This window comes from Cricetulus griseus, assembly GCF_003668045.3.
Source record: "Cricetulus griseus strain 17A/GY chromosome 1 unlocalized genomic scaffold, alternate assembly CriGri-PICRH-1.0 chr1_0, whole genome shotgun sequence".
NCBI classification, from domain to species: domain Eukaryota; kingdom Metazoa; phylum Chordata; class Mammalia; order Rodentia; family Cricetidae; genus Cricetulus; species Cricetulus griseus.
In genome coordinates this window covers 213,441,952-213,469,574 of record NW_023276806.1, presented here as the reverse complement: position 1 = coordinate 213,469,574, position 27,623 = coordinate 213,441,952, and the positions used below count along the sequence as shown (strand labels likewise).

Sequence of the window (27,623 nt, the reverse complement as noted above, 5' to 3'; positions counted from 1 at the left end):
GAAGAGATTTTGAATTTGAGAGGGAGAGGCATGGTGCTAGGAAGAGTTGGATGGGTAGTCGGAAGAGTTTCTTAAATTAAAATTTTTGTAAAAAATAAATGACCTGCTATGGGTGAGTATTCCATTAAAAGATTTGTAACCAAACGAGGTATTTGGGTTTTATGAAATGCCATACAGCAAGGTGAGAGAATTAACAAAAATATAAGGTTGAATACAGCGACTCTCACAATGACTGGTAGTCATAATAAATGTATTTATTAATGTCTGACAAATAATTTTCTAACCTCTATGTCTGGGAAGTGTGTAAAACAGTGAATAACTTTATGCTCAGAACAACTTTATGAGGAAATAGTTCAACTTGGTTACAGCTAAGTAAGCTTTTGTTTCCTTTTCTATTTCCCTTGAGACCTCTGAGATCTTTCTTAGCAAGCAGTCAAGCCAAGCCCAATGACAGCTCTGCCTCCAACCACCCTCCCGGTGGGACCCGGCATGCCCGGACATTGCCCACACCCGGGTAACAGTGACACCTCCATCCACTAGAAGAGAACCAACATCAGAGTATTGGATCTGTTTGCATCTACCAGAAGGGAACCGTGGTCCCACCTCCACCAAGAGAACAAGAAACACTTGCTACACCCACCAGAAGAAAGGATGAGAAGAGGACAAGGTAAAAGCTCATCCAACAACAGAAAACACAATATGACACCACCAGAGACTAGGAACCATACACCAGTAAGACCTCAACATCACAATGCAGATGAACCAGAAGAGAATGACCTTAAAAACATCTTCAGGAAAATGAGGACATGAGAAAATCACTTAAAGAAATTGAAGACAAAACAAACCAAAAAATACAAGAAACAGTTCAAGACCTAAAAACTGAAATAGAGACAATAAAGAAAGCACAATCTGAGGCAATGCTGGAAATAGAAAAGCTGGGTAAACGATCAGGAACTACAGATGTAAGCATAACCAACAGAATACAAGAGATGGAAGAGAGAATCTCAGGAGTGGAATTAAATTCATCAACCAAAGAAAATCTCAAGTCCAACAAATCCCTAACACAAAATATCGGGGAAATATGGGATCCTGTGAAAAGACCAAACCTAAGAATAATAGGTATAGAAGAAGGTGAAGAAATCCAACTCAAATGTGAAGAAAACATATTCAACAAAATCATAGAAGAAAATTTTCCCAACCTAAAGAAAGACATGCCAATGAAAATACAAGAAGCCTACAGAACACCAAATAGACTGGACCAAAAAAAAAAAGGTCACCTCGCCACATAATAATCAAAACACCAAGCATACACAGCAAAGAGAAAATATTAAGAGCAGAAAAGGAAAAAGGTCAAGTAACCTATAAAGGCAAACCTGTCAGAATCACCCCTGACTTTTCCCTGGAAACTCTGAAAGCCAGAAGGACCTGGATCGATATTCTATCTACACTAAAAGACCATGGATGCCAGCCCAGACTACTATACCCAGCAAAGCTTCAATCATTATAGACGGAGAAAACAAGATATCCCATGATAAAACCAGATTCAAACAATACATATCCACCAATCCAGCCCTACAGAAAGTACTGGAAGGTAAACTGCAACCCAGGGAAGTTAACTACAACCAGAAAAACATAGGCAATAGAAAATCCCAATTTTCCAACAGTCAAAAGAAAAAAGGGATAGAATCCCACATATAATCTTGCCACCATCACCAAATCAAAAACAAACAAGAATGAACAATAATCAATGGTCATTAATATCCATCAACATTAATGGTCTTAAATCCCCTATAAAAAGACACAGATTAGCAGAATGGATAAGAAGACAGAATCCTTCCTTCTGCTGCTTACAAGAAACTCACCTCAACCTCAAAGACAGACAGTACCTAAGAATTAAAGGTTGGGGAAAGATCTTCCAATCAAATGGACCCAAGAAACAAGCTGGGGTAGCAATCCTAACATCCAACAAATTGGACTTTAAACTAAAATCAGTCAAAAGAGATGAAGAAGGTCATTTCCTACTCATCACAGGAGCAATCCATCAGGACGAAGTCTTAATTCTGAACATTTATGCCCCAAATACAAAGGCATCCACGTTTGTAAAAGAAACATTACTAAAAGTCAAATCACACAGAAAACCGCACACACTTATAGTGGGAGATTTCAATACCCCACTCTCACCACTGGACAGGAACACCAGACAGAAACTTAACAAAGAAACAAATGAACTAATAGAAGTTATGGCTCAATTGTACTTAACAGATATCTATAGAACATTCTACCCAGATACAAAACAATTTACCTTCTTCTCAGCGCCACATGGAACCTTCTCTAAAATCAACCACATACTTGGCAACATAGCAAACCTCAACAAGTACAAAAAAATTGAAATAACCCCCTGTGTCTTATCAGACCACCGTGCTTTAAAATTAGAATTCAACAACAAAAAGAACTACAGAAAACCTACAATCTCATGGAAATTAAGTAACAGCCAATTGCACAATTCATGGGTCCAGGAAGAAATAAAAAAAAGAAATTAAAGATTTCCTAGAATTCAATGAGAATGAGGACACAACATATCCAAACCTATGGGATACTCTGAAAGCAGTACTAAGAGGAAAGTTCATAGCACTAAATGCCCATATGAAAAAACAGGAGAATAATCACACTAGAGAATTAACAGCACAACTGAAAGCTTTAGAAAACAAAGAAGCCAATACACCCCGGAGGAGCAGATGCCAGGAAATAATCAAATTGAGGGCTGAAATCAATAAAATGGAAACTAGGAGAACAATACAAAGAATCAATATAACAAAAAGTTGGTTCTTCGAGAAAATCAACAAGATAGACAAACCTTTATCCAAACTTACCAAACAACAAAGAGTGAATATGCAAATTAATAAAATCAGGAATGAAAAGGGGGTCATAGCAACAGACACAGTGGAAATCCAGAGAATCATCAGGTCATACTTTGAAAACCTATATTCCTCAAAATTTGAAAATCTAAAGGAAATGGACAATTTTCTGGACAGATTTTACTTTCCAAAATTATATCAAGCACAGATAAGCAACTCAAATAGACCTATAAACTCTAATGAAATTGAAGCAGTCATTAGAAGTCTCCCAACCAAAAAAAAGCCCAAGACCAGATGGCTTCAGTGCAGAATTCTACCAGAAATTCAAAGTACAGCTAATACCAATTCTCCTCAAAGTATCCCACAAAATAGAAGCAGAAGGGTCATTACCAAACTCTTTCTATGAGGCCACAATAACCTTGATACCCAAGCCACACAAAGACACAACTAAGAAAGAGAACTACAGACCAATATCCCTCATGAACATTGACGCAAAAATTCTCAATAAAATATTGGCAAATCGAATCCAAGAACATATCAGAGAAATCATCCACCATGATCAAGTAGGCTTCATCCCAGGGATGCAAGGATGGTTCAACATATGAAAATCCATCAATGTAATCCACCATATAAACAGACTGAGGAAAAAAATCACATGATCATCTCACTAGATGACAAAAAAGCCTTTGACAAAATCCAACATCCCTTCATGATAAAGGTCCTGGAGAAATCAGGGATAACAGGAACATACCTCAACATAATAAAATCAATATACAGCAAGCCAACAGCCAACATCAATGGAGAGAAACTCAATGAAATTCCTCTAAAATCAGGGGCAAGACAAGGCTGTCCACTCTCTTCAGTATTGTCCTTGAAGTTCTAGCTAGAGCAATAAGACAACAAAAGGAGATCAAGGGAATACAAATCGGAAAGGAAGAAGTCAAACTCTCACTATTTGCAGATGATATGATAGTCTACATTAAAGTGACCCGAAAAACTCAACCAGGGAACTCCTACAGCTGATAAACACCTTCAGCAAAGTGGCAGGATACAAGATTAACTCAAAAAAAAATCTGTAGCCCTACTATATACAGATGACACATTGGTGGAGAAAGAAATCAGAGAAGCATCACCCTTTACAATTGCCACAAACAACATAAAATACCTTGGAGTAACACTAACCAAAAAAGTGAAAGACCTGTACCGTAAGTATTATTGAGTCTCTAAAGAAAGAAATTAAAGAAGATACCCGAAAATGGAAAGATCTCCCATGCTGTTGGATAGGTAGGATCAACATAGTAAAAATGGCAATCTTGCCAAAAGCAATCTACAGATTCAATGCAATCCCCATCAAAATCCCAACACAATTCTTCACAGACCTTGAAAGAACAATTCTCAACTTTATATGGAGAAACAAAAGACCCAGGATAGCCAAAACAACCGTGTAGAATAAAGGGACTTCTGGAGGCATCACCATGCCTGATTTCAAGCTCTATTACAGAGCTATAGTCCTGAAAACAGCTTGGTATTGGCACAAAAATGGACAGGTAAACCATTGGAATAGAGTTGAAAAACCTGATATTACCCCACACACCTATGAACACCTGATTTTTGACAAACAGTCCAAATATATATTCGGAAACAAAGAGAACATCTTCAACAAATGGTGCTGGCATAACTGGTTTCAGACAGGTAGAAGACTGCATTTAGTCCCAGGCCTAGCACAAAACTTAAGGCAAAATGGATCAAAGATCTCAATATAAATCCAGCTACACTAAACCTATTAGATGACAAAGTGGGAAATACCCTTAAATTAATTGGTACAGGAGACTGCTTCCTGAACATTACACCAGAAGCACAGACACTGAGATCAACAATTAATAAATTGGGACCTCCTGAAACTGAGAAGCTACTGTAAGGCAAAGGACACAGTCAGCAAGACAAAATGGCAGCCCACAGACTGGGAAAAGATATTCACCAACCCCACATCTGACAGAGGGCTGATTTCCAAAATATACAAAGAACTCATGAAGCTATTCCCCCAAACACCAAACAACCCAATTAAAAAGTGGGGTACAGAACTAAATAGACAATTCTCAATAGAGGAATCTAAAATGGCTGAAAGACACATGAGAAAGTGTTCAACATCCTTAGTCATCAGGGAAATGCAAATCAAAACAACTTCGAGACACCATCTTACTCCTGTCAGAATGGCTAAAATCAAAAATACCAATGACAGTTTATGCTGGAGAGGATGCGGAGAAAGAGGAACACTCCTCCACTGCTGGTGGGAGTGCCAACTTGTACAGCCACTTTGGAAATCAGTATGGCGACTCCTCAAGAAAATGGGAATGAGTCTACCACAAGATCCAGCAATTCCACTCCTAGGCATATACCCAAAAGAAGCACATTCATACAACAAGGACATCTGTTCAACCATGTTCATAGCAGCATTATTTGTAATAGCCAGAAACTGGAAGCAGCCTAGATGCCCCTCAACTGAAGAATGGATAGAGAAATTGTGGTACATTTACACAATGGAGTACTACTCAGCAGAAAAAAATAATGGAATCTTGAAATTTGCAGGAAAATGGATGGAACTCAAAGAAACCATTCTGAGCGAGGTAACCCAATCACAAAAAGACAAACATGATATGTACTCACTCATATGTGGACCTGCTTTATGTTACACAGTTATGACCGTGCTTGATCAGAGCTGTTTTTAACAATGTTGCTCAGAATGGTTTCCTCCCAGATGATGACTGAGAAACTAATTAAAAAAAAAATGGTCCCAAGTACCACAAGAGTAACAGAACTGTGCTGTCTTCTGGGATTTTGTTTTTTACTTTTTTGTTGTTGTTGTTTGTTTGTTTTTTGTTTTTGTTTGTTTTTTGTATTTTTAAAAATGGAGTATGCTGGAAAAAACTGAAACAGCACAGTAGCAGTAAAGGGCAGGTTTTTCATATTTTAAAAATAAAATCATCATTCACTTAGCTCAGTTCTTTTGTGCACAGGTCTGAGATCAATACCTGGGGCATGGCATGTACATATGTATAGCACTAATTGAATTAAATGAGTTAACATACAACTAATAAAAATGAGGTCATGTTATTGAGAGGAAGATGTTTTGGTTGACTCTGGTAGGAGTTTCTGGAAATGAACCAGAGGTGGATATGTTCACAAGACTCATTGAATAAATATATAAAAATTTCAAAACTAAAATATTGTTAAAAAGAAAATGACTATTAATAAATTACACCAATTTTCTAAAACAAACAAACAAACATTCCTGGGGTCCATTCCTATATCCCTTAGAGTCCTTCATGTTTCCTAGTTTCTTTGTCGAAGAGGATTGTAGGCTGGTAATCCTTTGCTCTATGTCTAAAATTCATATATGAGTGAGTACATACCATGTTTGTCTTTTTGTAACTGGGTTACCTCACCTCTAGTTCTATCCATTTGCCTGCGAATCGACCCCAGATTCTGTCTGGGAGGCCAGTACAGGACACATCCAGACTCCTGAACATGGATGTCAATGAGGAGGCCTCTGCACTCCTGGAAGCCCCTGGTAGTGGATTATTATTTTTCCCTGGTGTAAAAAGGAACTTTGAGAGCTCATCCCACGTGAAGGGTTACACTCTTGCCCTGGACACATGGGGAAGGGCCCAGGCCCAGCCCAGGATGATGTGGTGGACTTTGCGGAGCCCTGGTTGAGGGCCCTACCCTGCCTGGGGAGTGGAGGGTGCATGGGGTGGGGGGTAGGTTGGGGGTGGGGAAGGAGAGATGGGGGTGAAGGGAGGGAGAGGGAGAAGGGATAGGCAAGTGAAACAAGCTTGTTCCTTATTTGAACTAATAAAAAAAATGAAAAGAAAAACAAACAAAACAATCTACATGTCTTTCCCCAGGAGATTCATTTGGGTGTGATTGATTTATTTTATAAATGAGTTAATATAATCTTTATAGCTCTTCCGTACCACACAACTAGAAATTAGCAGATCTTTCTGCTGATGGCAATAATGAGGGTGTCAGCAATAGTAGCAACACTAAAACTATTATGAACTATGAAGGAAGTGAAATTAGAAACTCTTTGACCAACAGTCTGGAAGGAGTCATTGAAATCTTAGACACTTTTAGCTTTGAGTCTGGCAAAAATGAGTCAATTACAAAAGGATAACCAAGAAGTACCAGTTTTCTAGCAACACTAGAAAGAGTTTTCTAGTCTCTTTGGAGGCACGGATAATGATTTATGGGACCAGGCTCAAATATAACTTAAATTTAATTTATTTCATGGAGAAGTCACTTAAAGAAGAAGATGGCCGTTGCAGGTTCCTACTCTGAGGATTAGCACAGGCGGCACCCTGTGACCCAACCCAACACAAGAAAGAGCCACCTACCCAGATCCCCAACCTAAGCTCACTCCCTGTCATATCCTCAACTGTGAGCATGCCCAAAGGGGCGTGGCCAGTGCTACAGGTGAGGGCGGGGGTGGGGGGGGATATTTCACTACAAGTCTCAGCAGCCACATCCTTACTTGATGTAGATTAACCAGGGATGCACACAGTAATAAGTCTTATCCAAGGATCAGAGTATTGCTGAAAGTCTTCAATGGCATATATGTGTGTGTAAGTATAAATTACAAACTCACAACCAAAGTTGTAGTGACAGAGGTGGGATCGCACATCTGGGCTCATTTTAGATCTGTTCCTTTCATACATTGCTTTACAGATGATCATGGTGGCTCCATAAACACTCTTTTATGTTTAGTTGTGTTAGTTCATGATTATTAATGAGGCTAAATTGTATCACAAGATCATTCATGCCTACTGGATTATTCATCTTCAACCATCAGTAATTCTCTGCTTCATCCTGGCCAGAAAAAAGCTAACATCACGAGGCACAAAGGATAAATACATTTTGGATCCTTATGGAACCAAATACATTGTGCCCCTGTGGGAAGTGAAGACATGGACAAATGATGCATTGATGAGGATGCTACGGTCACTGTGACAGCTTTCTTTCCTTTATGTGGTGTTCATAGGAGAGCCAGATGGCCAGTGCTGATTAGAACAAAACTCTGGCTTTGAGAGAGAAGCAGATGTTACGAAATACACCTTTTATTGGAGAGGGAAACCAGATAAATACTGAAAATTGACCAGCAAACTGGAATTTGTATTCAAAGATTTCCTCCAGTGATAACAGAGATTTTCCTCAATCTGAAAAATGCTAAATTCATTTTATTTCAACTCTGTTAATTCATGCTATATTCTATTAGAAATAGAAGCTATTTAAATCTTTGCAACAAAAACAACTTTGCAGTCCATTTAGTGATGACTGTGCTCAAGAAAACTACCTTCTTCTGAAGGCTGCTGATTAAATTTTCTGAAAGGATGTTGTCATTCTTTATCTTCTTAAATAGGACCCCCCAACACTTTCTTATCCTAAAATGAAGTTCAAACATTCCTATCTGATAACAAAGGCTGTCGGGAATCTTTCACTATTTCCATTGCTTTCTTAGAAGGTCAGCTGATAAAATTAACTCTTATCTGGGTTCTCTAGCAGCCTGAGCAACTGCCCATTTTCTCACTGTCCTCAGAAGAAAGTAGCCTAGACTGTGGGTCTCCGTCTCCTACCACCCACCTCCTTTGCCTCTAAGCAAATTCTGAGGTTCTTGATGATATAGATGGTTCCTAGAAAGTCTCCAAGCGTATCATGTATTTTCCTCCTCAAAACAGTTCCTGAAGGATTATCTTCCTCGTGGAAAGTAGATGAAACTAACAGATTGCCAACGTGGTATAATTACCTACTGGCAAATGAACAAAGAAACAAGTAAAAATCATGTGCCCTTAGGTTAAGAGGATAGCTTTTGGAATAAGCATGAGGGCCCAGTTTAAATCCTCAAGATTCATGTTAAGACTGGAATGGTAGTACATGTTTATAATTCTAGTGCTTTTGCAGCTAGATTAGAGGTGAAGACAGGAAAATCCCAGGAGCTCAGGATAGCCTTGCATGTGCAGAATAACAACAATGAGAGCAACCTTGTTTCAAATAAGGAAAGCAGAAGGTCAGGACTCAGGTTGTCCTCTGACCTTCAAATCCATGATCTGTCATATGTACACCAAACTCACATGAATGCACACACACACACACACACACACACACACACACACACGCACACACCGCACAAACATATAAAAAGGATCTTTCCAAGTAAGTAGAATACATATGGTCAAAATAGGTATTTGTGAATGCTATTTGTATTCTCTGCTGTGATATTTCTCTCTCTTTCTCTTTCTCTTTCTCTTTCTCTTTCTCTTTCTCTTTCTCTTTCTTTCTTTTTCTTTCTCTGTCTCTGTCTCTGTCTCTGCTCTCTCTTTGCCTCCCTCCCTGTTGTTTATATCTACAGATCTGAATATATCAAAAGATTTTTATATTTCCTAATATTGAAAAATAGGAAAAATAAAGGAGGCTATTGTTTAACGTTAAATGATATCATGAGGCTATAATTTTAGCACCAGCAGCCTATAATCTGTAAGTGGAAGCTGTTCCTGTGGCCTAGTAAAATGTGAAGTTTGCTTCTCTATTGGGTCTGTGGACCTCTAAATGTGATCTTCTTGTACATGTGAATTCTAAGATTCTTTCTAAACAACTGAACTAGAGCCTGGCATTTAACAAAATCCTCATGAGATCTCCTTGGGTAGTGAAGTTTTAGAATCAATAGAGATGATTCACTTATATTCACTGCCAAACAAGTGTAAACCAGCCAGTATTTATAGCTGGCAAATGAATCCAAATCAAGGTAACCCTACTTCTCACAAGCAGTATCATATAAGTAGATCTCACATGGAGTCAGAATTTGTTAGCAGACGGCTGATTAACCAAAACCATTTAAGAATCTGGAGCAGAAAGCTATGCAAATGTTTCCTAGCAACTTTCAGCACTGAGAACTGCACTGGTGTTTCTCTGGTTTATGAAGTTTTCTGTACCTACAGACAACTCTGCTGTTTCTGGCACCAGCTGTTCCATGAAATGTATGTGCTTCTTCTTTCTACTGCCCTTAGCTCGGACGCCAAGTGCTAGCATACGTTGCTGCTGGAATCTAAATCACATTCAGACACCTGGTTGCAAGTACCTTTGGGAAACATCAGCCTTAGCTTTCAGACTTCACAGTGCAGAAATTCCATTAGAGTCTTGGTAGCAAAAACATGTGCCATATACGAAAGCAAGAGATTTTTTTTTAAAGGTCTTCTATGTCAGTTGAAAACAGGCGCTAAGGTTATTTTGTAGGAGTTAATAGATGCACTGCTACACACACACACACACACACACACACACACACACACACACACACACACATTGAATATTCAGTGGACTCAACTGAAGAAGAATGTCTAGTATGTCGACAGAGGCATGAATAACATAACAGACACAGTAGACATTGTACAACCCTGTTATTTTATCAGTAGGAAATGAAACAAAAATCAAATCCCAAACTCTGATGCTTCCACTCAGGTGATCTGAAATGTTCTGAACCATAGGAGCTGGATTGTTGGCAAGCCAACCCATATGTGGCCCCCTCCCCAAACAAGATAATTCTTTACTGCTTGAGAATTACACTGTGAAAAGTGTATATAACTGTTCATAAATATGAATCTTTTTTCATTTAGGGACTTGTTATCTATAAACAATATAACAGTATGTCAATTTTAACTCCCTGTTGACTTAGTCTGTACCCAACCCTTAAAATATTCTTATTCTATTAAAGAACAAGTTTTTCTTCTCTCAAGATGGTAATAAATCTACTGGCATGTCTTAAGTTCACTAGAGGGTTTTCTATAGAGGAGAAATTGTGTGTTGTTACTGCCTAATATTAACAAACTTTCCCAACATATACAATGTCACCAAATACAATTTTGTGTAAGTATTAAAAGTATTGTTCAATTTTCATTATACAAAATGCCCAGGATTGAATATTTGGTTGTGCTGGAATGGTCATTGATGCTGTCTCATGAAATGTCTTGTCCTAAGAATGAAAGTACTTTCTTTACTTTATTCTTGGCTACCAAAGTATAAAGCTTAGGGAAAGAAAAGAAACTGACATGCATTTTTAGGTGGATACATTTTTCTCTTTTACCAACATTGGCAATTGGCTATTACATCTGAGGTCTCTTAACTTACAGGTATAGATTTCAAAATTACACTCAGAGATTTTATGCTAGAATACAATGTTAATTGTATATTTTTATATGCATATTTTTATACTATGATTTTTCAATACTAATGAGCAGAAGGCTTCTCAGGTTTTCTTAATCACCAAATTGCATTGTGTCAGAAAGTGATGAATGCTATGTTTGGAGTCAAGGGACCTAAGAATGTCCCACCCGGCTGATCCTATGCTACAGAACCCTGAATAGCTAATGAAGACTCTACCTCATGGTCTTTAAATATGGTGTAATTAATTACATTTTACTAAAAGATCAACAAATTTCCTTTCGTCAATAAATGTGTATACCTTAGGATTTTATAAGTTAATCAACCAACCTAAATACTAATTGGTTTATATTTAGTTGAGACTTTTCTTAGACACTTCTTTCACTTATATGTATATTCAAGTTGAAACTCTGCCTCTAGCATAATATTGTGTTTCCTATACCTTATTGTTTCTGTATTCATTTTTATTGAACACCTTTAGGAACCCTCTGAATTTTATTATCAATCATCCCTTTCTTTCACAGTATCCAACAGAACAGAGGTAATGATGCCTATGGAAGCAAATTCATGCACATTAAAATCATGTTTTTTCTAAAAATGACAGAGGTCTTTGCCTTGCTCTGATATTTGAAAATCTTCTGTTGAGTTGTTTGGGAACATTGCCAGCTGATGTCACCTGCCAGCTGGAGTGATCGTATGCTCCCTATTAAAGCTGAGGGCCACATTGCCGGTCAGCAGCTGAATTTGACGATAGCAGCATGGTGCATGTTTCCTAACGGGATAAACTGCTATAGCAGTGAGGCCTCCCTGAAGAGCAAGTGTTAAGTTTTCCATCCTTTTACACACAGCAAAAGCTTTCATGCAGCTGCTTCCTTATCTCCAGGCTGGTCCAGCCACCATACTGAAAATTCATGGCTGACTCCCAAATCCACTCCAAGTGAAAAACTGTAACCTGTTTTCAGAAATAGGTAAAAACTCCTTAAGACTGTGAAAGTGACAGAAAATGATATGACTAATTTTGGCAATACTTATCAAAGGTAAGGGAACTTTTACCGGGAACTTTGCCTGTAAGAATTCTGCTTCTTGGCTGTGATGACACACACTTTAATGTAGGCATTTGTGGGGCAGAGGCTGGCAGATCTCAATGAGTTCGAGGTCAGCATAATCCAAAGAATTCTGTTTCCAATGCTTGTACTAACCATGAAGAGTAGGACACTATGACTATGGGGAAAGTCTTAGGTATTCATTATTTAAAAGTGGAATAACAAATATTTATTCAAAATTTGCTATTTGGCATATAAATTTTATGATAAATGACAGAGACAAACAAAGTATCATATCTCTGAGTTAAGGAAAAGAAGTCAGAGGTAAAAATTTTAGGACATGGGTAATGACTACAAAATCTTATCTACATTACCTTGAGAATGGTCTATTTGTAATTGCTTGGACAATTTGGAGGCCCTTGTGTCCACTCCATTCAAATTATTATAGAAAATTATAGAAACCCAATCAGAAAATGCTATTCATAACTCATACAATTTGAGGAAAGTTGATGAAATTGTTGAAAAATACTGTCAATCTTTCTTGATTTTGATCACTAATTGATAATACCCAGTATCTTCTTTATAAATTTTCACAATCATAGAAAAACACCCACAGACCTGACCTGACCTAAAGTAATTGTAAACATCACTCCTCTTTCTTTCTGCACCTCTCTGTGTTTCCAAGTGCTCTTGTGTGCCTAGAGGTCAAAGTTTTGTGTCTCCTTCTATCATGCTCTACTTTAACACTTGAGACAGAGACTGTTACTAAATTTGGAGCTCATGGATTGGTTATGTCACCTTACAGTGACCCTCCAGGATCCTCCTGTCTCCAACTGCTTCACTTCCCAATGCTGTGATGATTTCAGGTCATACCACATTACCTGGCTTTTTACATGAGTGCTGTGGATCTAACTTGAGTATCTCATGCCTGTGTAGCAAGGACTTTACCCAGCGAGACATCACGATGGCTCTATATGCTGGCTGGTTTTTGTAAACTTGACACAAATGTAGATGCATCTCCAAAGAGGGAATCTCAGTTGAGGAATTGACTCCATCAGATTGGTCTATAAGGGAAGTTTGTGGACATTTTACTGATTAATGATTTGTGTGGGTATTGATACTTCTGGTGTTTGCAGGTTGTATAAGAAAGCAGACTGAGAAATCCATGGGAAGCAAGCCAGTAAGCAGTGTTCCTCCAGTCTTTGCTTCAGTTCCTGCCTTAGGTTCCTGTTGTGGCTTCCCCTGACAATTGATTATAACTTAAAGGCCAAATTAAGCCTTTTCTTTCTAAGTTGATTTTGGCCATGATATTTTTTACCAAAGCAGTAGAAAATCGTACCCCATGGTTCCCATCTCTACTTACTATGAACACATTGATGCCCAGTTTCCAGCATCATTTCCTGAAACTTTCCTGTTTTGGTTTTCCAATTCCTCGTGATTCTTCATTTTCAAATCTCTTCTATTCAGCTTAGCAACAAAGCATTACAAACCCGGATAGGATGCACTGGTTGAAATCACCCAGTAATATCCATTTTAACTTTAAAGTCATGAACCAATTGTCTTCCTCTTTCTGACTGGTTTAGGAGGCACTACCTCACATTGCTCAGGCAGAAGGGCAGTTCTAGTACTTCTATATACAATTCCATTAATCATCAATTTGGAAGCCCACAGTGGCTGCCTTGTCAGAATGTCCCCAGTCAGAACCCTTCCACCTGACCTTCCTGATTCACTGTCTCCATCATCTCACAAGTACAAAGCACTGCCACATGGATGTCTTTCTGTTGATGAAATCTGCTCATTTCTTTGAAGCTCTTGATCAGGTTCATAAATCTGTCAAACACTTGTTAAAGTCCTTGAAACTTTCATTCAAGTCTGGTTTTAATAAGGGAATATATAAGATATCAAATTTAAATTAATAAATGACAATATTGTGGAATACATAGAGCTACTGTATAAGTCCACATAGAATGGTTTAGCATCCTGACAGCTGCCATTTAAGCTTTACACAGAGTGTGGAGTCTGCACTCGAAATTTTAGTTCAGAATATCATCAGTTAGTTTTCTTATGGTTTCTCTCTTTGGAAGTTTATTTTAATGAGTAACACCAGCACTGTGTAGCTTTTGAAAGTAATGTCTTAATGAATTAACATTAAAGTGGAGTATTTCTTTTTGCCATTATATTCTCCTATGATGAAATTAACTTTTCCAGTGGCTCAAAAATTTATTAGAAGAGTTAATGTTTGGGAGAGGGCAACATTTCTGTTACAATCTTGTGTAATTATTTAGTAATACAAAAGATCATGTAAAAATTTGTTACCTCTCCTAATGTAGAAAAGGACAGTAAGTCATTTATTGACTCCATTTCCTCTAAATGTCTGCATGTGAAGTAGTACTTATTCTAAGTTCACTTTTATACTCTCTCGAAGATTTTATTGTGGCCTCCTTTAATCATTAGCTTATTTTGCTTCAGTGTAGGGAAATAAATTACAGCATATACTCAATTGATGAACTATATAATGCAGACAAACAAGAAGAAATCGTCATAAATGTTGTAGGTGAAGGTAGTAAAAAGTATTTTATTTCTAATAAAAGTGGAGACAAGGCCTGGAATTGGAATAGATAAAGAGTTCTTGAGAAATAGATAGTACTTTAAAACATCTTACCCAACACTCAATAACCCTTTAATAACTTCTTGATGTATGCGAATCGAATGGAAAGCACAATATGCTTAGTTCTTTCTGTACAGAGTGAAGTGAGAAATCTAACTCATTTGAAAGAAGATAATTCTGTTTGCCATTCTATAATACAGTCTCAAAGGATTCATGAGGCACAGGATAGAAATTCAGAAATAGGATTTTAAAATCAACATCTTTAGATAAATTGTAATAAAGAGGGAAAATGAAAAGCCATTTCAGCTGGAAAAAAATTCCCGCTAGAACATTTTTTTTCCACTTGATGGAAGTTGCCCTGTGTTGGTAATATGTTTAGCACGTAACTCCTTTCCACTATGCTCCAAGATGTGCACTTTGTAATCTCAAATGTGTTTTTTATATATAATGAAACTTTTCCCAGTTACTCTTGCATAGAAGAATATGCTTAAGGAGACTAATAATGAGAGGAGGCCAGACTCTGTTTAAATGCCTGTCTGACATGGTATAAGACAGATAAGAATTTGAGTTGTAAATTGAAGTGTAATCTGGTCTTGAGTAAGCAAATATGTGAACATCATGTTTCACCCTTCAGTACACATCTGTCAAAACTGGGAAGATATTGTTAATTCAACTTTTTCTTTATTAATTTTTTTCAAATGTTATAGAAAATCTAACTAAATCAACATTTGAAGTACAAGAAAAAGTCAGGAAAATTTTACTTCAGAGGAAAAGGTAATGTATGAATTATATGCAGATATTTTAAAATATATAGATCTTTTTTAAGGAAGGACAAATCAATCACATTATTGTATTTTTACTATGTTACATAGTCTATTATAACTAACAAAGCTATCTTTAAGAATAAATATATTCTTATATTAGTGTGTATTAAAGCAAGAGACTTTTTATGTTCCTGTGAAAATAATTACTGTACTTTAAATATTTATACAATAATAAATATTAATGATGAAATTCATTAATATTAATGATATCTATCATTTATTGATTTAATGTCTTACTTAGGAGTAAACCCTATTATTTGCCTACAGCATTACTATGCAATTGTACCTCATACATTTGTCTTATAAGTGTATTGATTTAATAATATTTAATATAATTTATCTTGCTTTATACTTCAAGAAGCAAAGTAATATACATAACCTAAAGACAGGAGGTTGTTGAAGATGATAGGTTAATAGTACAGTAAATATTACTATAAGTGGCCATAAGGTTTCACAAAGAAGTACGTATGTAAGTGCATATCTTGTCCATGTTCATATAATTGTTGCCATGGGCTCTGTAGCCATGGAAGTGCCTACATTTTTGTGGTCCCTAAGAAGCCTGAGCCCATCGGGCAATGCCCTCAGGCTCATGCTGTTATCTCTCAAATTGCCAAAGGGAAATGAACCAGATTCTTGCTCCAAATGACCTCATATTGCTCTCCTTTACTGCAGCATGGTCTGCAGGAAGGACCCGTCCCTACAAAGGACTCTGGTTGCACAAGATGTGCACTTCAGGCTTTCCAGACAATACTCTCCAGGCACTGCTACCATCAAAATATTAGTCAGGCAGCTCTGGCTCACTTACCCAGATTCCCATATCTCAGGCAGCACATTATCCCTAAGGAAAGGTCCTCACTGGGTGAATGTGGAGGGAGCATCAGCTTCCCTCTCAAATAGTACTTCATGAATCATTTCTTAGTGTTTCCACTTGTCTTCACATTCTGACAATAAATCTGAGAATCACTATCTACCAAATGAAGGCCCAATTGTGATTTACATATGTATTTTCTAGAGATGTCTACAAACCTATCTTTTAAAAAATCCTTAAGCAGATGCTGATATTTATTTGAGTGTATACATGTAAGTCATCATTGCACAGTGTCAGAAATTACTATAATTGGGTCACAGAACATCTCTGGCTCTCCAGATACTGAGTAGTGAGTACGGAGGCCAGGGCTCCTTGTGGGAACTGTCACCTGGTAGAACAGTACAGTTTATACAGCTATTTTTCTTCTGTCTCTGTGACATCCAACCTTATTTCTGTGGACTCTGCAGGAACTCTGAATAAGTGTGCCTAATATCAATGACAAATCTCTCTCTGCTTTATATTAGCTATTGTAGACTGTAATGTTCTAGCTAACACAGTCTCATTTAATAGTTTTCTAATTAATTTACTTATAGCTGCAATTACTGTTTTGGTAAAATATTGTAATATGTATTTTGATATATTTTATATTAATTTTCTATTTGTAAATGGACTTTCATTATTTTAGCTTGGCCTTCTCTTTAGCACAAGCATGTATTCCATCTATTTGTTCATTTATTGTGTGTACATATGTACCTGCCACAGCACTCATGTGGAGGTCTGGGAACAACCTTGAGGGAGTTGGTTTTCTTCTTCCACCATGTGGAATCTTTGACACAAACTCTGATCATTAGACTCGGCTGCAGGCTTCCTTATCTGGTAAGCCACTTACCAGCCTATGAATATGTATTTTTGATAACTTATACTTGCAAGTTTTAAAATAAAGCAATTATAGTAATGTAGTTAGTCTGAAGTAAGAGGGAGATTGTTTGTTTAATCTTGATTTGTCTATTCTCACAGACTGTAGCCACCATACTTTGTAATTTTGGACTCTGTGATTTCTCTATTGTATTAGTTTAGTAGAGAAAATTAATTCATAAATTAGATAATTTGTGTTTTCTTCTACTTCCTTCACTATTTGTCATTTAAAGAATCCAACTAATATTCGGCAGAACTGTACACTGTAGGATTGTAAAATTATAAAAACCTTGGGATATATCTCAGTGGTTAGTAGCACTTGTTCTTAAACAGGAATCAGGTTCAGTTTCTAGTGTCCACATGACAGCTAATAACTATCTGTAACTCCTGGACCAGAGGATACAGTAACCTATTCTGGCCTCCACCGACAATGAATGCATGTGGTGCACACACATACAGGCAGAAAAAAAACAAAAATTCACATAAAATAAAAATAAGTAAATCTTTAAAAATGTTATCACTATCCGGTCATTGGTGGCGCACACCTTTAATCTCAGCATTCGGGAGGCAGAGGCAGAAGATCTCCATGAGTTCGAGACCAGCCTTGTCTACAAGAGCTAGTTCCAGGCCAGGCTCCAAAGCCACAGAGAAACCCTGTCTCTAAAAAAAATATTGTCACTAAATTCTTATATGTGTTAATACCATGTTACTATTTACTGAACAAATACACAATGTTGTACTGCTTTGTGACATGTTTTGATATAAGCCACAATTCCAAATAGGCATTTTCTGATTAATTAGTCTTATATCTATCTTTGCATAGTGTACATATCTTTTCTGTACTAGTAGTTTCTGTAATTTTTAAAGAAGTTGTCACTTCTTTGTTAAGTTGTCATAATTTTCACTTTTCTCTGCATTTAAGGGAAAATATAAATACAAATTGCATCCAGTATGTAGTTCAGATCAGTGTTCTGATTTCATCTCTGTCCTCACAGTAAGTTGTGCATATAACAAAGTCAGAATAGGAGGCTGCATGTTTGAGCATTAGGATAGACAGGTGTGTTCTGTGTGCTCTAACAGTTCTGATCCAAGAATACCTAGAAAGACGGAACGTATTTATTTATTTATTTAGCAGTAGTGAAACTGAGTCTGGGTGTCAAAATTCAGACAAATGCTTTATCACTGGGCTTTGTCTATCACTACATGTTTTGTTAGTTTTCATTATCAGACAGTCTCACTGAGTTACTCAGGCTGGCTTCGAACCAATTCTGTATCATAGGTTGGCACTGAACTTGGGACCCTACTGCCTCAACCTTTTTCTGAGTTTCTGGGTTTAAAGGCTTGGCTCACAATGCCTTTTTATACAGTCCAAAAAGAAGTGAGATTTACAGAGCATAGTCCAAGTAGAACTTGCATTTTTCTCTTGATCATTTTCAAATATGTAGGACTGTCCAAGGAATGAGTCCCACAGCATTTATTATGTGGCATGCTTTCTCTCACTCTCTTAAATTTCACAACATAACTACTTTAATTTTTTTTTATTCTGCTCTCTTCATTCCTAGTGATGTTTCCTTCTAGATTCATACAGCTGTGCATAACTCTTCTCAGTGTCTTATACACTGTTTCTCAGAAGAACTTTAGGAGGGTATTTTATTCCTGTATTTGATTCTTTTGAAATAATACTATCTAACCTTTTACCATTTTGTATTATAAGACAATGACAAAGGAAAAAAAGTATTAAATAGAAGAAAACTATGAAGTCACTGACTTTACTTGGTGGTTTATTTTATTTAAATAAATTTATTAAAATTCATCAGAGTGACATCACATCTGTGCTTAACAGGCAATTGTGACCTATTATAAAGATACTCTCACCAATTCACTAGGCAGGCATTTGAAACAAGTAGAAAGAACATAGAAACACACGTACTCACACACTCTTTTTTAATTGAAAATAGATTTTAAATATAATGTATTCTGATTATTTTTTCCTTCCCCCAAACCTTCCAGATTCTCCCCACCTCTCCACCTACACAAATCCATACCCTTTCTTTCTTTCTCTCATTAGGATACAAAGACATCTAAAAAATTTGAAATAATAAAATAAAATTACTTCAAATGAAAATAAAAAACCCAGAATAAGATGAGACAAGTAAGCCAACAGAAGGAAAAAGGGCCAAAGAAAACTGCCAAAAAACACATATAGACAGAGACACACACATTCACGCACAACAAATTCCTATGTAAAAAAAGAAACTGGAAATCAACATACACACAAAGGACCTGTAAGGAAAAGAAAAAGGCCCCGAAAAAGCACTTTGAGACAAGGGATTTCCAAAAACGTCATTGAGTTCCTTTTGTGTTGCCCATCTTGAAGTTGACAAAAGTCAACTTCAAGACATGGGGTAGACTTAAGAGTGGTTTGTACACCCAGTGAGACCGTGTTGTGAGCGGTTATCAACTCGAGTTGACTTCTGGGTTAAGAATGTGGTCACCATTGTAGATTGAAGAGTTTGTAGCTGGGTTGGTGTTTACCTTTCTCTTTGGCAGAGTACCTTCTAGGACAATGAACACCAATCAGTAGGGATGAAGGCTCTAGGTAGACACTAGATCAACCTCTCTGTATTTAAAGAGTAGTTTGGGTGCTGTATTCAGCAACAGGACCTTACTATCAGTTTGACACGCATATTTATACACAAGCGATTCTGTTTTTCAGACCCACGAACTAATTGTTGTTTCTGATTGATGTAGCTATCATCTCAATTTGAAAATTTCATATACCTTGGTTTTCTCTCTCGGTATTGCCTTCATGTTTATAAAAATGTATGTATCATTAAAGAATTAATTCATTTTAAAGATTATTCTTGTTAACAACCCTAATCTTATTGGAAGCACATTAATTATAGTTGTAATAAAGGAATGCTAACAGACACCTGGAACGTAAAATAGATTTTGAACTTTTTTTTATTGCTAGCAAGTGACATTAATATTGCATACTAGTGTTCTGTCTCTACGTATTACAACAGTCAAAGTCAAATTCCTTTAGTGTTACATTGTATTTACTTTCATTAGATGTTAGTGTCTATCTAATTAGGAAATGAACCAGGATAAAGCAAGATTAACCATGATGTCTTTTGTTATATGCTTAACATGCTGTTCTTTAAGTAACAGGCCAGGAAAGGGATGAAAATTACCATATTAAGGGTCTTTCCACTTAGCAATCAGAGAGAAAGTACATATACTTTTTGTACCTTATTTGAAGATCAGTAGATCTCATTGTCAGATCTGGGCATCAGTGGAAATTAATGGAGCACAAATTCTAGACTGTTAACATTTTGCATTTAGTTAAACAGGATTCAATGTTCACAGACTCTGTAACATAATCAGTGTTATAGGGCCTCTTGTCCTTGATTATATTTTAATAGACTAATTGAAACTTACAAACAGAATAAATTTGAATATCCTAAGCATACTACTTGAAATTAAAGAACACAAATTAGTAAATTAGTATTTCTAAATATCTTGACTTTTGTCAACTTCAAGACTATCTTAATAATTACAAATAATGGCTGCTGGGTGTTGCTGGTACATGCCTTTAATCCCAGAGCTCAGGAGGTAGACGCAGGCGGATCTCTGTGAGTTCAAGGCTAGCCTGGTCTACAGAGAGAGTATCAGTGTAGGCTCCAACACTTCACAGAGAAACCATCTCTCGAAAAAACAAAAAAAAAAAAATGCCTTCAGTAAGTTTAAATGCATCCCCTGCAAAACAAAACTTACTGTGACTTGTTGTCAATGTTGAAAGTTTATGCAAATAAAGTATGATGTAAATATATAAAAGAGTGAAAAATTGCTTTGTTAGCAATGTTGGATACTGAAAACTTGTGGGAATCTAGTCAACATTTTGTAATTAAAGGGAATTTGATAGAGTGGATGAATAAAACACAAATATATAAAATCAACAGTTTATTCTAATAGTAAGCACCTAGGGCTAGGAAATCTTTAATAATTATTTTTATAACAGCAAGAAAAATGTGCAAAATAGCTGTAATGAGAAAAATCAAGCATTTTCATTAAAACTGCACTATTTTAAAATATAATAACATGACTAGGAAATGGAAATTATTAAGATTATTATAGTAATAACTAACGTTATCAGATACTAATTTACCAATTATAAATAAAAACACATTTTTCTTAGATGTGAAAATGCTATTAATCAGTTGTGATAACAAATACCTCTAATCTCAAGATGAGGAGTCTGAGGCAGGAAGATTTAGAGATCAAGACAAGCTGGACTACATAGTGAGTTCCAAAAGAGTTTGGGCTATGTAGAAAGAGCTTGCAAAAAGAGTATGGAAAGGGAACACTTATTTCTCCACTGAATGTCGTACTAGAATCATTGTTGAAAATGTATAAGGTATTATGAACACATAAACAATTCAGCATGATAAGGCAATACTCCAGGTGAATATAGAAGAGCTAATCCACTTCAAGTTCTGCAGTACAGGCAGATAGACAAAGTAAAGAATTAAGAAAGTGAAGTTATTCCTCATAAATACAAGTGAAATCTAGATGTAAGCTTAATATTAAACAAGTTAGTGTAAAATTTTCAAGAAATCTAGTCAATTAAATAAATGTTTATTAATATGAATGCATTGCAATCAGCTCTAATGCAGAATCTGTGGCAGTAAAGGAAACATATCCCTGCCATTTAAAACTTAAAACTTGTATAAGTTATCTCATTAATGATGGAACTGACATTATTAATGTTGAAAGCAAAGGTTACATATATTTTGCTTTGTATCTACACACACACAGAGAGAGAGAGAGAGAGAGAGAGAGAGAGGAGAAAGAGAGAGAGAGAGAGAGAGAGAGAGAGAGAGAGAGAGAGAGAAAGATTAAAAGAGTGAGTAACCAGGAACTTGACTTGGAAGTAAAAGCATTTATCCTACAAGCTTGGTGAATGGAGTTTTGATTCCCAGTAGTCCGGTAAATGGTGGATACCCACTGGTAATCACAGAGCAAGGAACAGACACAGGGGATTCCAGGAGCAAGCTGACTAGCAAGACTGTGCAAATCAGTGAGCTCTGAGTACATCAAGACACCCTGCTCAATAAAGGTGCAGAGTGACTGAGGAAGACACCAGGCAAACCAGTGAGCTGAGCTCATCAAGACACCCTGACTCAACAAAGGTGGAGAGTGACTGAGGAAGACACCAGGCATCAATGCTGGTCTCCACACGCTCCTGCAAAATGTGCACACACACATACACACACAAATGCATACCCACCCACAAGAATACACACACCTCAAAAAATATTCACACAGTATAATAAATCATTTAACGGCCAAATGTTCAGATACGCTACACACAAAAATACTAATTTAAGGAAAAATGAAATGTAATTAGAAATGCATGAGAGTGTCAGCCAAAGCTTCTACTTGGAGAGATAAGATAAAAAAATAATTTTTATGCAGGTAATAGAAATATCAGGTGATATAAACTTTGGAAAAACACCAGGATGTGTCTTTTAAAATTTAATTTAACCCAGCAATTCCATATCTCCGAATATACTTTATATTTAAAAAGAAGCCCTATTGCTGAAGACACTACACAGTTGAGTCTTAGGACATGGAGAAGTCACACTGGCACAGACCTGGAAGCTTAGCCCTTGCTGGTTTTCACTGTGCTGGAAGGTGCTATGCACTCTAGCAGTGGAGCAAAGCAATGATCAGTGCCACCAAGCTTTGGATGTTGTGAGCTGCAATAAAGACGGCATGGCAAGACATGTCTGCCTTCATCGGTGCAAGGCTTCACCACTAGATGAAGAACCAGAGGCATTAAACATATCCTTGGCATAATAGGATGACTTTTGCATGGAAATTTGTTTTTCCTCCATAGAATAGAGCTAAAGATAGTATCTCTTAAATGATATGTTGGATATTTCTTAAATTTCAAACAGCTTTTCTGGATAGTGTCAGTAGAATCAGAAATTCTGTGATTTGGGCAGAATAAGAATACACATAGAGTTATAAAATATAAATATATTTTTACTGATAATCTTATTCTAGCATACTAAAGATAGATTTAAGTAAGATGTTCAATTTGTGGAATCAGATATATGGTATATGCACACTGATTCTTGGCCAGGAATATTACTCTGATCATTGGAAAGATATTTAGAAAGCCTAAGTAGTTAATGGTTATCATGTTACTTTCTTTCCTATTTTTGGTTCTGCACAATCTTTGGTCTTTAGTATCTAATTATTTTAAATCTGTCTTTTATTATTATTTGTTTTTCATAGCCATTCTCTATTTCACTGCTATTTCATGTGCATAAACTTGTATACTCATAATAATCCTATTATATGTATAACATGGGAATACTTTTCCATTTTGGAGTTTAGAATTTAGTGGTAGAATTCTGCCTTGAATCTAGGCTATCTGATTCTGTCTATTACGCAAGTAACATAAGACCATCCCTCTAATGTCCAATATATCTTATTTTCCAAACACCTTTGAGAAAACACACCACACCTCTCTCAGACTAAGCAAAACAGTTTACTGTAAAAAGCACCACGAGGGAGTCACATGCCCTAATTTCCAATTTTAACATCCCTAAATATCTAAAATTGTTTACTCAGTATTACTTAGTATTAGTTTTTTTGAGGAGCTGTGTATTATTTGCATGACTAGATTATGTAAGTATTTTGTTATTTTAAATAGCCAACACATTCCCATGAACAAAATGAAAGCCTTGTAAAATTTTGACTTCATAGAGACAGTCTACAAAATGGCACAGAATGTCTACTGCATGAAAGGGTAACTATTTCCCTATGAAAGGAGAGTCAAGGAAAGTGGAATTCATGATATCATGCCTGTTCTTTTAACTCACAGTGATATATACATATTTTAGTGGGAAATAATGCTAGATTCAGAATATATAAAGCATAGGGGACAAGGTCATCAAAATCATTGTCATTCAAAGACTTTTTTCAAAGAAAATATTAGGTAAAAATAGATGTTTTATCTGTTTATTGAATACACAGTGTACATGATGGACAAACTTTGAAAGGAAAAGATAGGAGATTCCTTAAAGCAACGGTCAATTCTTTTCTATTCCCTTTTCAAGTGAGCTTATATACATATGTGTATGCATGTATGTGTTATTGCATGTATGAAATATATATATATGCATATGCATGTGAGATATCTGTGTAGATATATAGATATATCAATTTTAAGCTTGATATTAAATTTGGGGATGAAAAACTAGATGTTTCAGCTCTCTTTTTTGTGTTAAAAAAAAAACATCAAAGTTACATTTGACTTCAGGATTAAATTAAATGATGCAAAATTCCCACTTAATATTTCTTTTAATATATAAAGATTTATTTTGATTTGAATATAATTATCTTCATAGACTGCATTTCTTGTTGAAAGAACCTTTTGAGCTGGGTGTGGTGATACTCACATGGGATCCCTTTTCTCAGGAGGCTGAGGCAGGGATACCCTAAGCTGCATATCAAGATCCTGTCTCAAAACAGAAACAAATTTTTCTTTGCTTTATATTCCTACTCTATTTTCTTTAAAAATTTATTTTTTCCATTTTGAGAAGTTCATGCACATATACACAAAATATGATCATCTAATCCTTATTTCTTCTCTCCCACATCTGCATTTATCTACCTGCATAGCCCCTCCCAACTTCATGTTATTTTTAGAACCCACTAATCACATTTAGTGCTGTTTATATCTACATGGGTGTGGGACTGTCCAGGTAAGCACAGTAGCCATATCTGCAGAAATAAAGCTTCCCTATGCCACTTCTCACTAACTGTTCATTGACTGTAGCTGCTAAGTAATGAGTGAGCCTTAGAGGTCATTTACTCCATCTATACAAGCTGGCTTGAGGCTGGCTTGTTTTAACTTTTGTGCCTCAAGGTCTTCCCTGGCCTCTTGCCTTGTGCCCATTCTCCCTGATCTACATAACCCGATTTTCATTGATTAGTCTTTTTCCCCTTACTCATTATGTTGAAGAAAGGGGCTATGCTACACACTGATGGCAGACATTTTCCTCTCATTTCCCTAAGGATTAGAGAAAGTAAATAAATGTCGAAGACAGGAGGCAGTACAAAAAAGTGATTTTTCAAAAGCGAGAGGGAATAATCTGGGAAATGAGGATCTGTCTAGCATATATAACTATAGAGCCAAGCGCTCCAGACTAGCATACTTGGCCATGGAGATGTGTTGAAGGAAATATTAGTGGTTATCCTGAAGTCATATGAAGGCACAGCCAGGACTGGGATACTTGATATTCAGGCCTCGGATACCTGTAGTCAGAGTGTCTCAAAATTTGCTCTACAGGGGATATGTAATTCCAGATAAAATGCACAATTTGAATTTTGCATATGACATGAGACATGAAATAACAGAGTGCAGGAACAGGTCAGAAAACTTCACTTTCTGTTTTAGCTGTTGGCAAGGACAACCTGACCATCCTAGAATTCTCTCATTTATTTACTAGAACTCCAGAGGTTGAAGGCTTCTGGTGGACAGCAAGAAGAAGATAATACCAAACTTTTACATGGAAATATTCTCTGCTGTATTTCATACTGAGTTCATCCGGAATTGTCTATTTCCATGGTTTATACCTTGCACTAGTCAGGCTTTCCATGTCATGCCATTCCTGTCCATGGATATGCTTTTCCCCCAGGACTACTGGGGGAGAATCCAAATGTGTTTGACTTATTATCAGTGCCATTAGCCTTCCTGCCAAGCTTGTTCGCTGCTTCTTTGTCACCAGTTCCATCATTGCAGGAAAAACTAGTATCTCCTCTGCTCCCATCAAAAATCTGCTCACACCAGTTCCAACATTATTTTAAACTGTGGGCTGACATGGAATGCTATGGTAGATGACTAGGGTAAGTGCAGCTTATTTCCCAGGAACTAGTCAAATGATACTAGCCTTTCAAAGTACATGGCTGTAGTGAATTTAGTGGCAGTCTTTCTCCTAGACCTTGTAGATATTTTTACATTAGATTTATTTGTTCAATAGGTACTTTTTCTCTTTACCAACTATGAATTCTACCATGGTGATACATCTTCATCAACTTAGATTTCAGTCATTCAACTATTTTATACATTATTTTCTACTACGTTAATAATATTAAAAAATTAACTACAGAGACAAGACATTATACAGAGTTGAAATTTTGGAGTGTGTTTTAATTCATTTACTCCCTACACAGTTTTACTATACAATTCTGTGAAGACTTAGACCATGGCAGAGAGTTAATGTTTAACAAAAACTGAAAAATGTTGTGAGCTTCAAATTGTGTCAGCACACAGTCCAAATGAGTTCAAATGTCATAAACTTAAAACAGTTTCTAATAAACCCATATTCAGTATTTGGGCTAAGATGAATGCATGTATTTCAGTGTCTGGTTTTGTTCACATCACCAGTGGAAATCTCTGCAGGTTTATACCTCTGTGGTTGTGGTCTGGCTTTCATCTGCTCAAGTCTTTTTCAAACTTTTCAGTTGCTTGTAAAGCTAAGGAGAATAATGAGTGTAATCTAAGCTTTTGGTAGTCATGATGGACTTTCTTCATCACAAACTCACTTTATTTATTCCAGAACACTACACTATGCATGCCTGTGTGGGCACTGCAAGACTGCCTGTGTGGGCAGTGCAGAGGTTGCTTGTACTGTGCAGAGCACAGTTATTTTGTTTGGAATCATTCCTAACACAGTAAACACTACTCAAAAATGTTACCATGATCACATCCTTTTAAAATACAGTATCTGTGCACACATATTTGTAATCAAAATATGGCTGAAACAAACTCTCACATAATGAATTATATAAAATTAGAAAAAGAAAGAACACCGAAAAATACAAGTATGAATAGAAACCTAAAATCATGTGATGCAAGGATGAATAACAATTTAAAAACCAAGTAACTAAGAAAAAACAACATATGAAACTGTCGTGTAACTTGTTAGTAAACTCCACAAACTGGTGTATTTTTAATTAGATTATACAATTAGAGCTTTACAATGATTTATTTAATTCCTTATCCTATGGGAATTATTTTTCTCCTTTTAAAGTGTTTCCTCCCATTCAAAAACCTTGTTGATTTATTTGTCAGAGGAAAATTCATTACTAATGATGTGTAACTAGCCAAATTCCAGCAAACAAGTGAAAACAATGGGTGAGATCACATTTAGTGCCAAGGAGCTACAAGGTCACTACCCCAATCAGAGTCCATTCTGCTGGAGGGAGTGCCGGTTCCCATAGGAAACTTGCTCTTACAATATCTCAAGCAAGAGAATTAAACAGAACAAAAAACTGTGAGGT

At 36.4% G+C, this 27,623-nt stretch overlaps 1 protein-coding gene across 4 annotated transcripts in view; it reads right to left on the bottom strand.

Annotated features, from left to right (window-relative positions):
• Nucleotides 1–27,623, bottom strand: part of Thsd7a (thrombospondin type 1 domain containing 7A) — a 402,619-nt gene that overhangs the window by 181,936 nt on the left and 193,060 nt on the right. The gene's annotated exons all lie outside the window — the stretch shown is intronic.